Consider the following 12,305-nt stretch of genomic DNA (forward strand, 5'->3'; position numbering starts at 1 on the left):
GTCAAATATGATATCTTAAAACCGAGCATAGTCATATTGTGTGATTCGGTCTCGACAACAATTATGCTTAACTTATATGATATTTTGTAAAAGAAGAACTCACATTCAAACATGTTTTATATATGGTTCATGCTTTGTGTGATTGAATGCAATTTTTTTTATTATTAAAAAAAAGTATACAAAAGCGAAATTCAGTATATAGTTTGAATAAAGTTTTATCACCCTACCAAACATCGATAACTCAATTGGTAAAGACTCTTTGAAAAAAATCACTGGTCGCCGGTTCAAGGGACTTCCCATTCTTTTGGAAGAGGATTTTATAAAATGCTATGCTCCCTGTCACGAAGGGATGTACGGTCCCTCTTAGTATTTCATTAAAAAAAAAGTTTTATCACCCTCAAATGTGTGTTTTACTTATTTACATGAAAATGGTACTTTCTTTTAGAAAAAAATGTTGTCTCACCATATTTTAGTTTATATGCTAATGTTGGCTGTTGATCGTATGTCCACTATAACCTGATCGTGTTTTTCACTGTGTACATATCATGATAAGACACTTGTCTCTTGCCTTTTTACCCATTTTTAATTCCAAAGACACCTTCACTTATTTGGTGGCAGTGGTCTCTACAAGAGAGAGAGAGAGAGAGAGAGAGAGAGGTGGTGACAGTGATCTCTTCAAGAGAGGAACATGATAGAAAGGATTGACCCAAAATGAGAAATCTCAGCATTATCGGTCGAGCCCTATGCTTTGAGTGTCAAATAGTATCAGTTGAGAATATAATCTTAAACTATTGGCATGAAAATGGCGTTTTATATGTAGTTTGGCTGGTTAGTTTAATTACAATTTGTAGTTCAGGTATTGACAAAAAGAAGAAGATGAAAGACTTAAGAAAAGATAAATGGTACGTCGTCTTCGTCGTAGAAACGATTATATTATCAGTTAGTCTGTTACCAACGTCCTTTGATATACATATACAAATTTTGGACATATGAAAATTTCAAGATGAATGACCAAAAGTAATAATTATATAAATTTCAATACGTGTAAAAACATTATAATAGAACTATATAGATGTATGCAACCAAAGTACTTTGTATGACGGACTGGTCATTACTCATCAGGATGAAAGTGAATCTCACAAGTTAATGCGTAGTGGTCTAAATACTTTGCATCAAATCTATCATATAACTCCAAGGTGGGAGTATCTTATATTCTCGATCGTTAAACGGTATATATGCTTTTCTTTAATAAAGATATGATTATGATAGGATTTAACAAATTAATTATAAAATTAAGCTTGACCACCTCATTGCTAACATTATCAACTTTTCTCAAAAATATTATATATTGACAAATAATAGGTGTCCATTATCGTTTTTATGTGTATTCTAATGCATCACGATACCATATCCATTAATATTTTACTTCATATCCGTGTATTAATTTATACAAGAAACTAAAAAAAGTTAATTAAGACCGATCAAGAGATTCTAAACCTTCTATGTTTTTAGAAATCTATTAGTCAGATGCTTAGATTTTGACGACTCTACTTAAATCAAACTATGAAATTAATCCCATAGTAAAGATGATTTGCTTCATAATTAAGTTTAAGCTTACAAAACTCAAACTAATTTCCGTCACATATATTCTCTAAATATATCCTACAACATAAAGAATTAAGTTCATAAATAAAATGTTTTCTGGAAAAATACTATATAAAGTAATTGAAAGAGAGATGAATTGTTTAGTGATCGAAGTCTGAATATGAAATGTTTCATGTATTGACAAAAAGGTAGAGAAATCTGAACATAATAAGTTACTATTCTGAGAAAAAGTTCCAAAGATTCAGGAACTATTATTTTAATGTATCAGGTGGTAGAACGAATATAAGCACAACCACTTATTGAAACACAAAAGAAGTTTCCTTATTATTACATTCCAATTCCAATTCAATCATATGTTCTTGCTCACTATACGTGTGTGTATTTTATTGTTCACCTGCACTGTGTATTTTCGCACGATATATATTTATAGACATATATTGTTGGCTAATTTTGTTTGCCTTTTCAATATATCTTAATGAAAATTAAACAGTTTAATTTTATTTATAATTTAGAAAGAATTTTATATTTTACACTTTGGGTGATTCTTCCACCACTTCAAAATCGTTAGAGAAGATATAGTGGATGTGTGTGTTACTTTGAACTATTTTACTCTTTTTAGTATTTTAAAGGAGTATGTGTGTTTTAAAAAAAAAAGAGAGAGAGAAAAAGTAAACAAATCGTTGGTACTTGGTAGCATGCGGTTTATTCAAGAAGAATAAGCTATTGTAGACTTGTGTATCGTGAGTGAACATAGAGAATGTAGAATGTTTTTGGAAGTCAACGCTCCAACAAGTCTATTGGTTAGAACTTAGAATAGATCCTGAAAATATTGTCTACCTAATATGTCATTCTGTGATAAGATTTAAGTATTAATGCATAGATATGCTTTGCAAATTATATCAAAGCTGTTTATCTTAAGAAGATTCAATATGGGATGGTGTGATTTTTGTTTTTACAGCTTATGTATATGTTATGTTTCATGTATGTTCAGCTTCATTTGGATCGATCACAATTTAAATAGAAATATAATTGAAATATAAGCTGAAATAACTACCACTTACAAATAGTGGTTGTTCCACTGGCGCATGCATGAGTGAGAGAAGTCTTGCCCTCATATATGAGTGATGTTTGAGATATGCTTTGCACTAGGCCTCCGTATTCGGGTAATCCGTTCGGGTCAGGTAAATAGGGTTAGAAAATAGAACCTACTGGATTTTTTATTATGGGTTCGGTTCGGTTTAGGTACTATCGGATTCGGATCGGTTTGGATTACAAATTTCAATATCCGAGTAGTACTTGAACTACCGGGTACCCGAAAAAAATCTTTAAAATTAATTAAATTTAAATAAATTTAGCCAAATTTTTACTTATTTAACAAATAATTTTTGATATTTTGATTATTTTTTATATTTAGGTATAAAACTAATTGAAATATTCAAAATTATAATTAAAATTTTGGGTAATTAAATTATATTAATGCTAAATATTTTTAGATATATTTATATATTCAGGTTTGATGGGTACCCGAATGGATATCGGATATTATCCTACTCTAATCTGAACTTACGGGTATCAGAAAATAGAATCCAATAGAGTCTTATAGGTAAACTCATATCCAATCTGAATCCGATTTTTTGGATCGGGTTCCCAATTGGGTATTCAAATATGGTTTTTATGCTCAAACCTACTTTGCACTGGTCCAAATGTTGTAACATACGAGTCTATACCCCTGTTTTAAAAATCGGTATCGGCGGCCGGTTAATCGCCGGGAAAGCGTTCGGCAGTACCCAACTGCCGCGATTTTAGTATACTCGGCCAACAAATCAGATCTATGAAAAAAAAACTCAATTTTTTGTTAAACTTATGATGAAAATTGTTTATTTGAGATTAGATCTGAAGATTTTATATACAGTACATTGTAAAACGAACAAAAAATGATAATAAAGGAAAAAATTAAGTTGTTTAGGTTTTAGGGTTGTAGGTGTGCACAGTCAAAAGAAGAAGATGAAAAGGAAATAACGATTTTGCCATTTTCTTAAGTGAATTGATTAAAAACAAACTGTTGGGATTCAAACCTTGGACATTTGACTCAGCTATAGAGACTTAAACTACTGTACCATCAGAGTTATTTAGAATTTTACTCTTGAAATAATATATATAACTTCCAAAGTTAGATATAAGCCCTAAAACTAGTCTTCGATTACTTTCCGTATAATTTTTGATATATTGATTAATCGCTAGACTCATCTCGACCGCACGACTAGCGCTTAGCGATTTCTAAAAGAGGATCTATATTAACTTTTTCGAAAATAAAAGGTAATATATTTATATGATCACTCAAACTATATACGTATTTTTATAGGACCTAACCCCAGGTACAAAATTTGTATGGCTCTTCGGGCTATTTCGTATTCTTATGTTTGACTTTGATCAAGAGGACGTACGTCCACTTAATTTGTTAATATATAACAAAAGTTCATTTATTTTAAAACTCAGTACTAATCGTTACTATTAAATTTTCTTATAGAGAAAAGAAAATCAACGTTCAACCAAGATTACATAATAAAGACAAGCCACTCAGGGAATCTACAAATCTATAAAAAGTAAGACTTTGCATATTGATAGTTGATTTATATTAATACTAGATTAAAACAAATGAAGCAAAACAAATATAGTATCTGCAGGTTAAACAGATCATGTGAAACAATGGTATAAGGTGAACATAACAAAAGTTGAATAGTGACTATGACAAGCGAGATTTAGTTTTGACTTGTTTTCTTATAACATTTCAAAGAACCAAATTAATTTGCTCTACATAATTTCATTGTGTTGGTCGAAAAAATATATTTGAGTAAGGTTGTTTGTAACAATCTAACATATAGTAACTGTTTTTTTTTTAATTGGTACAATAAACATGACCAAGATGTAAGGTTTCTCACTTTGTTCAAAAAAAAAAAAAAAGATGTAAGGTTTCTCAAACCTAGAAAATGAACTCGTAACCTCTTCCTCTTCATTATGTTCCATGTTCTCTTTTTTGTCTTCATCCATTGAAATCAGAATTGATTGAGAGTTGAGTTTAAAGAAAGAGATATATTCAGGAGATAAAAATTTATTAAGGTTTTCACGGTAAATCGAATGTGATAACCTCAAAACAAGATGTAAAACTTGTATAGATGTTGAGAATTAAAAAAAAAGTACTTATATAAGCAAATAATTTTAGAATAAATTCCATGTATAGGGATATTCTTAATGCAATTTTCAAATACAAATAAAATATATGCATGGTCAAGTATGTGATAAGTTTATAAAGTTATTTAAAACAATATTATAGTATCTGAAAATAGAAAATCGACCATCAAATAAAAATAGTATACGCAAGTCAAAACATTAAATATCCACGTCTATGTATATGAAAGTCACATGACAGACAATATGAACGACTAAAATAGTCTGTTCTTACACAAAAAGTTCGTAAAATGAAAAAGTAAAATAAAATGAGAATATGATCTAATAGTCTTACATTTATATAGTAGTGTTAGAAATTAAGCTAGTCGAGATATGTAGGGTGAAGTATAATTAAACTGAATTCTAATTTTGTCTAAAACAGCTTATTTATGCTTAAACATGATTTTATAGGTTGGTAAGAAGATATATATATATATATATATATATAGGGAACTTTGCATTATATGAATTTATTGGAGTGACACTACCAAGCAGCCTCACTAACGAACATAGAGTTTTCCATTATTTGTTTATGTTTTTCCACAGTACTACCTATAACAGTGGGTCAGACTCATATATATATAATTTGTAACGATTTTGCTGCGACTGTTTGTGGATCACGACGTCCACAATGGTTGGCGGCAGCGTGCTATTTTGCAAAACTTGTTAGCTAGTCTTTCATATCAATTTTTTCCTTTTCCCCGTAGTTGGTTCTCATTTATACTTGTTAACTTTTATGGTTAACCAATTATACGAACTAGTGAAATGGTTCATATTTGTAAATAATTTAAGTTTTCATGTTACTTATGATGTAAAATTATTTAACATGCATCTTTAAGATGATGGTCTTCGTTCCCAATTCATTTCAAACCTAATTCCATTTCAGTAATCACCAACTTATCATATATGGGCTAGTTTATATATGTAGGTCATCTCTTGGGAGTTTGATACCATCAAAAACCAATTTATATGAATTATGTAGGTCATCTTGGGGGTTTGATACCATCTAAAACCAATTTATATGAATTATGTAGGTCATTTTGGGGGTTTGATACGAATTTCAATATTAAGATCAACCGGTATTTCTTTTAGTATATAGTAGGTTTTGAACCCACGATATATTTTGATAAAAATTATATATGATTGATGACGGTAATGAAATATTATCTTATATAAAACTTTAAAATACTATTAAGGAAAAAATTAAATTTCAGATACACAATTTTTAAAAATATAAAAATCAGTTGTGTTTTAAAATCATGAATTTAACTCGACGTACATGCGAAGCGGATTAAACTGGTGACATCACATATCCTAAACCATTTCTTTGACCACCAAAAAACGGAATAATTTTATAATCATGAATTTATCTCGTTTTTCATATTTAATTGATCGCAATCACCTATGTTTTCATGTTTTTTATTCAATGTTTTCTTATTTTTCATATTTTTTCTTGTCATTTTAACTGTCAAATTTTATGGTAATTGTCATCATTACTTTTACCGTCTGGTTATTCGTTATACTCTTCTTCTTGTTCTTCCTCGTCAACTTCTTCACATTCTTCCACTGAATAACCTTTTTTTTAGATTACCACACAACTTGTTAACCCATCCAACTCCAAGACCAAAATCATTTCTTTTCTCATAAAAATTGTGCAATTCATGAAGACCAGCATAGTCAACACATGCACCCAATTATTGATAATTTCATCCATATACTTATTCGGTTTTAGATCCACACGGTTTGAAACATCTCAACCAAAATCATTACTTGCAAAGAAAGTAATATGAACACATAGATAGTTAAAACAATATTTATGTTTTTTTTCGATCCTTCTTCTTTAAACTCAAATAACATCAAATCAAGGTCTTGCGACGTCAATCCTTATTTCTTAGACTTGAAAATAAAAATTTTACTGCAAAAGTATCAAATCATCTGTAAAGTCATACACAAAAACATGTTTTACAGCTCATAAGAATATAAAGCACAAACGGAGATAAATAAGATATTTTCAAAATATTAAAAATTTGATATATAATATTTAGTAATTCTTAAACTTTTAAACTTTTAATAGAGATTAAATTTTTAAAATATTTCAAACTTTAGATGTAGTTTAAATATTTGTAACATTTTATTTTTTTAGAGTTAAATAGTAATGACACTTTAACTTTTTATAGAGTTTAAATAGTTATAATTTTTTAACATTTTTATGGAGGTATTTATAATATTTCTAAATATTCTATAATAAATATTTAAACCTTTATATATTTTAATTTGCTAAAATAAATCAAATAAAACTTTTAAATTTGGAAACCTGATAAATAAGCATAAATCAAGCAAACCTGATAAATTTATAGTTAAAAACATATTAGTTTTATTTATAATGGTTCTCAGCCATTGTCTAAAATTTTCTAGCCGATGTGGGATGTTGTAAATATTTCTTTTATTTCTATAGATTTTACTTTTTTGTTTCTAAAAAAATTTTAATATATAGATTACTACTATATTTTCAAAAATGTTATTAGTGAAATATTTAATTCTTATTGATTTTTTAAAAATCCTATATGGACACTTTTAGGAGTTTATAGCTTCAACTTTTTATTAGTATAGATATAATGTCTTAAGATTTCTATGGAGGTTAAGTAATTGTAATGTTTTAAAACATTCTATGAAGTTTAAATATTTTTAATATTTGAACCTTTAAAAATTTTCAAGTTTCAATATTTATAATATTTTAAACTTTAAAATTTATAAATTATAATTTTTTAAAAACCTTTTAAATGTTAAGAAATTTTTAAAATTTAAAAATTATAATATTTTGAAACCTTTTAAAAGCTAAGACTTTTAGAAGTTTCAATATTTATAATATTTTAAACTTTGAAATATATTATTTGAACCTTTTAAAAAGTTTCCATATTTATAATATTTTAAACTGTTAAAATTTAAAAATTATAAAATTTAAAAACTTTTTAAAAGCTAAGAACTTTTAAAAGTTTCAATATTTATAATATTTAAACTTTTAAAAAATTTATATATTAGAATATATTTTTTGAAACTTTTTAAAATTTTAATTTGATCAGATAAAAAACCAGATCAAACCGAATAAAACTTTTAAACTTGGACGCCTGATAAATCAAGCTTTCCTGCTCATTCGTTGTTGGAAGCATATTAATCTTATTTATAATGGTTCTGAACCATTGTTTAAAAAAATTCTAGCCGATGTGGGATATTGTACATAGTTTTTTTATTTTCATAAATTTAAAATTTTTCTTTTTCTAAAAAATTCTAGAAATTTTTAAAATGTTAATAAATATCATGTCAAATCCTAATTGGTCTTTTAAAAAATATCTTAATATAGAAAAATTTGTAAATTTTAAAAATGTTAATTAGTGACACGTTGAATTCTGATTGAATGTTTAAAATCCTAGGTGGACAGACTTAGGAGCTTATAGCTTCTACTTTTTATTAGTATATAGATTATTTTACATCTCATCTCATTCCAATATAGGATTTCTAACATGAACGATGTTATTTACTATTCTACATATATATATATATATATATATATCTTCCTATATATAATCCCTAACGTATACGGTACTAAAAAGCATTGACAAAGACAAAAGGTGAATAATTATTTTTCTACTATAAATTACTCATTCTGACGAATTTCTTAAGTTTTTTTCTTTGCTAAATTGTAAATATTTCATTGATAATGAAAAAAGTTTAGGTTACAATCAAAGATTAGAACCCTATAAATATAGTTCCATGGCAAAAAATGTAAAAACATCGAAACATAAGATGATTATTAAACCAAGTTTTCGGTCCATCTATTCAACCAAGCAATGAAGTTTCGGGAACAAGATAAAGCGATAACGTTTTTGTTGTCCTTCGCGGATGAGTTGCAGAAGGAGAAGAGAATTTGCAGATTGTAAAACACTTACTTGCGACAATTAGCTCTAGAATTTCCTAAGTTTCTCATGTGTAAATATAGCATTATCATTAAATATGTTACGGTACAAATAATCAAATTAGTTTTTGTATAATTTCTCTATAGCCACAAACATATTATTAGAATTAGAAAGATTAAACGATCTTTAACTGAAATTTGCTGAACAGAATATGCTGCATATTTTAGGGCTTGATGCAACGTGGTCCCTATAATTTCCCAAATCACGGAGGTAACGTTTAAATTAAGGAAAGGAGGTAACAAATCATTCAATTCTGAATACTAACAGCCCGCAAAGAAAAATCCAGTATACGAAATTATGTCAGTACTGTACTGTTCAATCTACGATCTATTTTTTTTATATACATAATCGTTTGATCCGGTCAGGTTTTAATAGAAACACATTGAAATGATATAGAGTGGATTTTTCTATGATAGTTATCACACTTTCTATTCCAAAATTTAGAATAATTTTCGACTAATGTTGAGAATATCCAATTAGCATAATCTCGCGAATACCATGTAAATTGTTTGGACTTTCAGCCCAAACCCAAACTTTCCAGACAAAAATGATGTTTTTGTTTCCAAAGTAGATCGAACATGGATTAGTTCCTTTCATCATTTCACTAATTCTCTCCTCAAATACAACTAGACCACGGCCGTGTGGGCATCTATAATGCATTCTCAACTCTCGAGAGCTTATTCTTGTTTGAATATAACAAATAGAATTTCTAATCTCTAACATAAGTTAAGAAGAAGAAAACATAATTCACATATTAATGATTTAACTGATTAAAATAATTGGTGTTTTTATAATATTGTTAGATTCGAAGTTTAAAAGCTTGAAAGTAAGAACACATTTTCTTATTAATTTAGAAAACTTCCTAAAAACTAAATCTCTCTCAAATCATATAAAACACCTCTTTATAGATCTCTCTATTTATATTGAATTAGACAACTCCTAATTCTAATAGGATTACAACACAAAACATTATCTTAATAAGCTCTTTCTTATCTTGATCTTATTTGTGTGTCTTTATATCTTATCTTCTTAATCAACTTCTTAATGAGATAATTTCTAACACAAATTAGAAAGCATGTGCTTTGTTCTCCCATGAAATATTGGGTTCTTGGTAAGAGATATGACTGCTTTGTTGTCGATTGTAAGCAAGACCTTCTCTCCTTTCAAGCTTAGTATCTCACTCAACAATTTTTTAAGCCATATAGCCTGTTTGGCAGCTTCCGTAACAGCCATGAACTCTGCTTCGCACGAAGATAATGCCACAGTCGGTTGTTTCTATGTTGTCCAAGTAATAGACGATGAACCATAATAGAACACATAACATGTTGTGCTTCTTCCATTGTTGATGTCGATGTTGTGACTACTGTCATTTTACCATGTGATCCTTCTTGATCCATCCTTCTTGAAGAATAAACCAAAACCTGTAGTTCCTTTTAAGTACCTAAGAACATGCTTGATAACTTGCCCGTGATACACCCTCGGACTCTGCATATAGCGGCTAAGAACCCCAAATGCAAAAGATAAATCCGGTCTCGTGTGGAGGAGGTATCTGAAGCAACCTATGGTTCTTCTATACCTGGTAGCATCGATTTCTTTTTCTTTTTCTGCTTTTGACAAACTCATACCAGACTACATCGGTTTATGAGTTGAATTGTAGGAACCCATCCCTGCATCAACAAGAATTCCTTGAGCATATGCTTCCTGCTTAATTATGATTCCATCCGCTCCTTGAATAACTTCTATGCTAAAATAATATGTTAATTTTCCAAGATCCGACATCTCAAACCTCCTTGACATATCATATTTAAACCATTTGATTATCTTGAGAGAAGTCCATGTTACAAACAAATCATCAACTTAGATAGCCACAATCAAGAACTCCTTCTCCTCTTTCTTACGGTACACTGTCGTCTCCTTCACACACTTCTTGAAGTTCATTTCCTTTAGAACTTGATCAAGCTTTGTATTCCAGGCTCTATGGGCCTGAAGGAGACCGTACAAAGCCTTATAAAGCCTGTACACTCAATTTTCTTCTCCTTTCTTGTCAAAACCCTCATGTTGAGTAACATAGACCAACTCCTTTAACTCACCATTGAGAAAAGCTGTCTTCACGTCTAAGTGATGAATCTCCCAACCTCTTGTTGCTGCGAGTGCTATTAGAAGGCGTGTAGTTTCAATTCTTGCTACCGGAGCAAATACCTCATCAAAATCTATACCTTGTTGTTGCACATATCCTTTTGCAATTAATATCGCCTTATACTTATTCACTGAACCATCAGCTTTCTTCTTAATTTTATAGACCCACCTAACTCCTATAGGTTTAACACCAACCGGTTTGTCTACAAGCTCCCATGTATTGTTCCTTGTAATCGAATCTAGTTCAGCCTTCATAGCATCGATCCACTCTTTTATTTTTCCGGCTTTAAAATAGTTAGCTGGTTCTCCATCTATTGTTAAAAACATTCTGCAACTTTCTTGTTATGCAAATAATACATAGTCGTTGAGATAAGTCGGTTTTGTAATCACACGACCAGACCTTGTCACCACTGGTTGGTTTTCAACTTGTTGATCCTCAACTTGATTCTCAACATTCACATCATTGTTTCCTTCGTTTTCTTCTTCTTCTTGGTTATCATGGTTTATAGCTTCTTGGTCTGCATCTTGCTGATCATTATTTTGATCATTACCGTGTCCACCACCATCTTCGATTAAATCTTCTTGAAAAAGCTTAAACATACCTGGTTCACCATCTGACTTGTTTGGTGTCAGTGACCAGTCCCAAGCCTTACTCTCGTCAAAAATAATCACGTCTCTACTGACGACTACTTTCTTAGCAATCGGATCACAGAGTCTATAAGCCTTATAACCAGCTTTTGTACCAAGATTGATCACTTTCCTTGATCCATCATCTAGCTTTTTCAAATGTGGTCCTTTGAGCTTTGCATACATGACACAACCGAACACTCTCAAGTGTTCAATGTTCGATTTCTTGGACATGAAACACTCATACGGAGTCTGACCATTCAGTGCTTTTGTGGGCACTCGATTGATGAGGTACGTCGAATGATGTACAACTTCTCCTCACATATCATTCGGAACCATCATCGCTTTCATCAAGCTTCTCGTCATCTCCATCAAAGTACGGTTTCTTCTCTCGACCATACCGTTTTGTTGTGTTGTATATGGCGCAGTTAGATTTCTAGTAACGTCGTTCTCTTCACAGAACCAATTGAACTCATCTGAGGTAAAATCTCCTCTTGTATCGGTTCGAAACGCTTAGATGGCTAACCCACTGTGTTTTTTAACAAAGTCTTTAAATCGTTTAAAACAATCAAACGCTTCACTCTTTTCCCTTAGTATCATCGTCCACATGTACCTAGAGAAATCATCAATTAGGACAAAAACATAACGATTGCTAGCCGGTGTTGGTAGTGAAATCGGACCACACAAGTCACCATGTACCAATTCCAAAGCCTGTGATGCACGAAAACTTATTTTAGCCGG

This window comes from Camelina sativa, chromosome 19, assembly GCF_030686135.1.
Source record: "Camelina sativa cultivar CO46 ecotype springtype chromosome 19, ASM3068613v1".
NCBI classification, from domain to species: domain Eukaryota; kingdom Viridiplantae; phylum Streptophyta; class Magnoliopsida; order Brassicales; family Brassicaceae; genus Camelina; species Camelina sativa.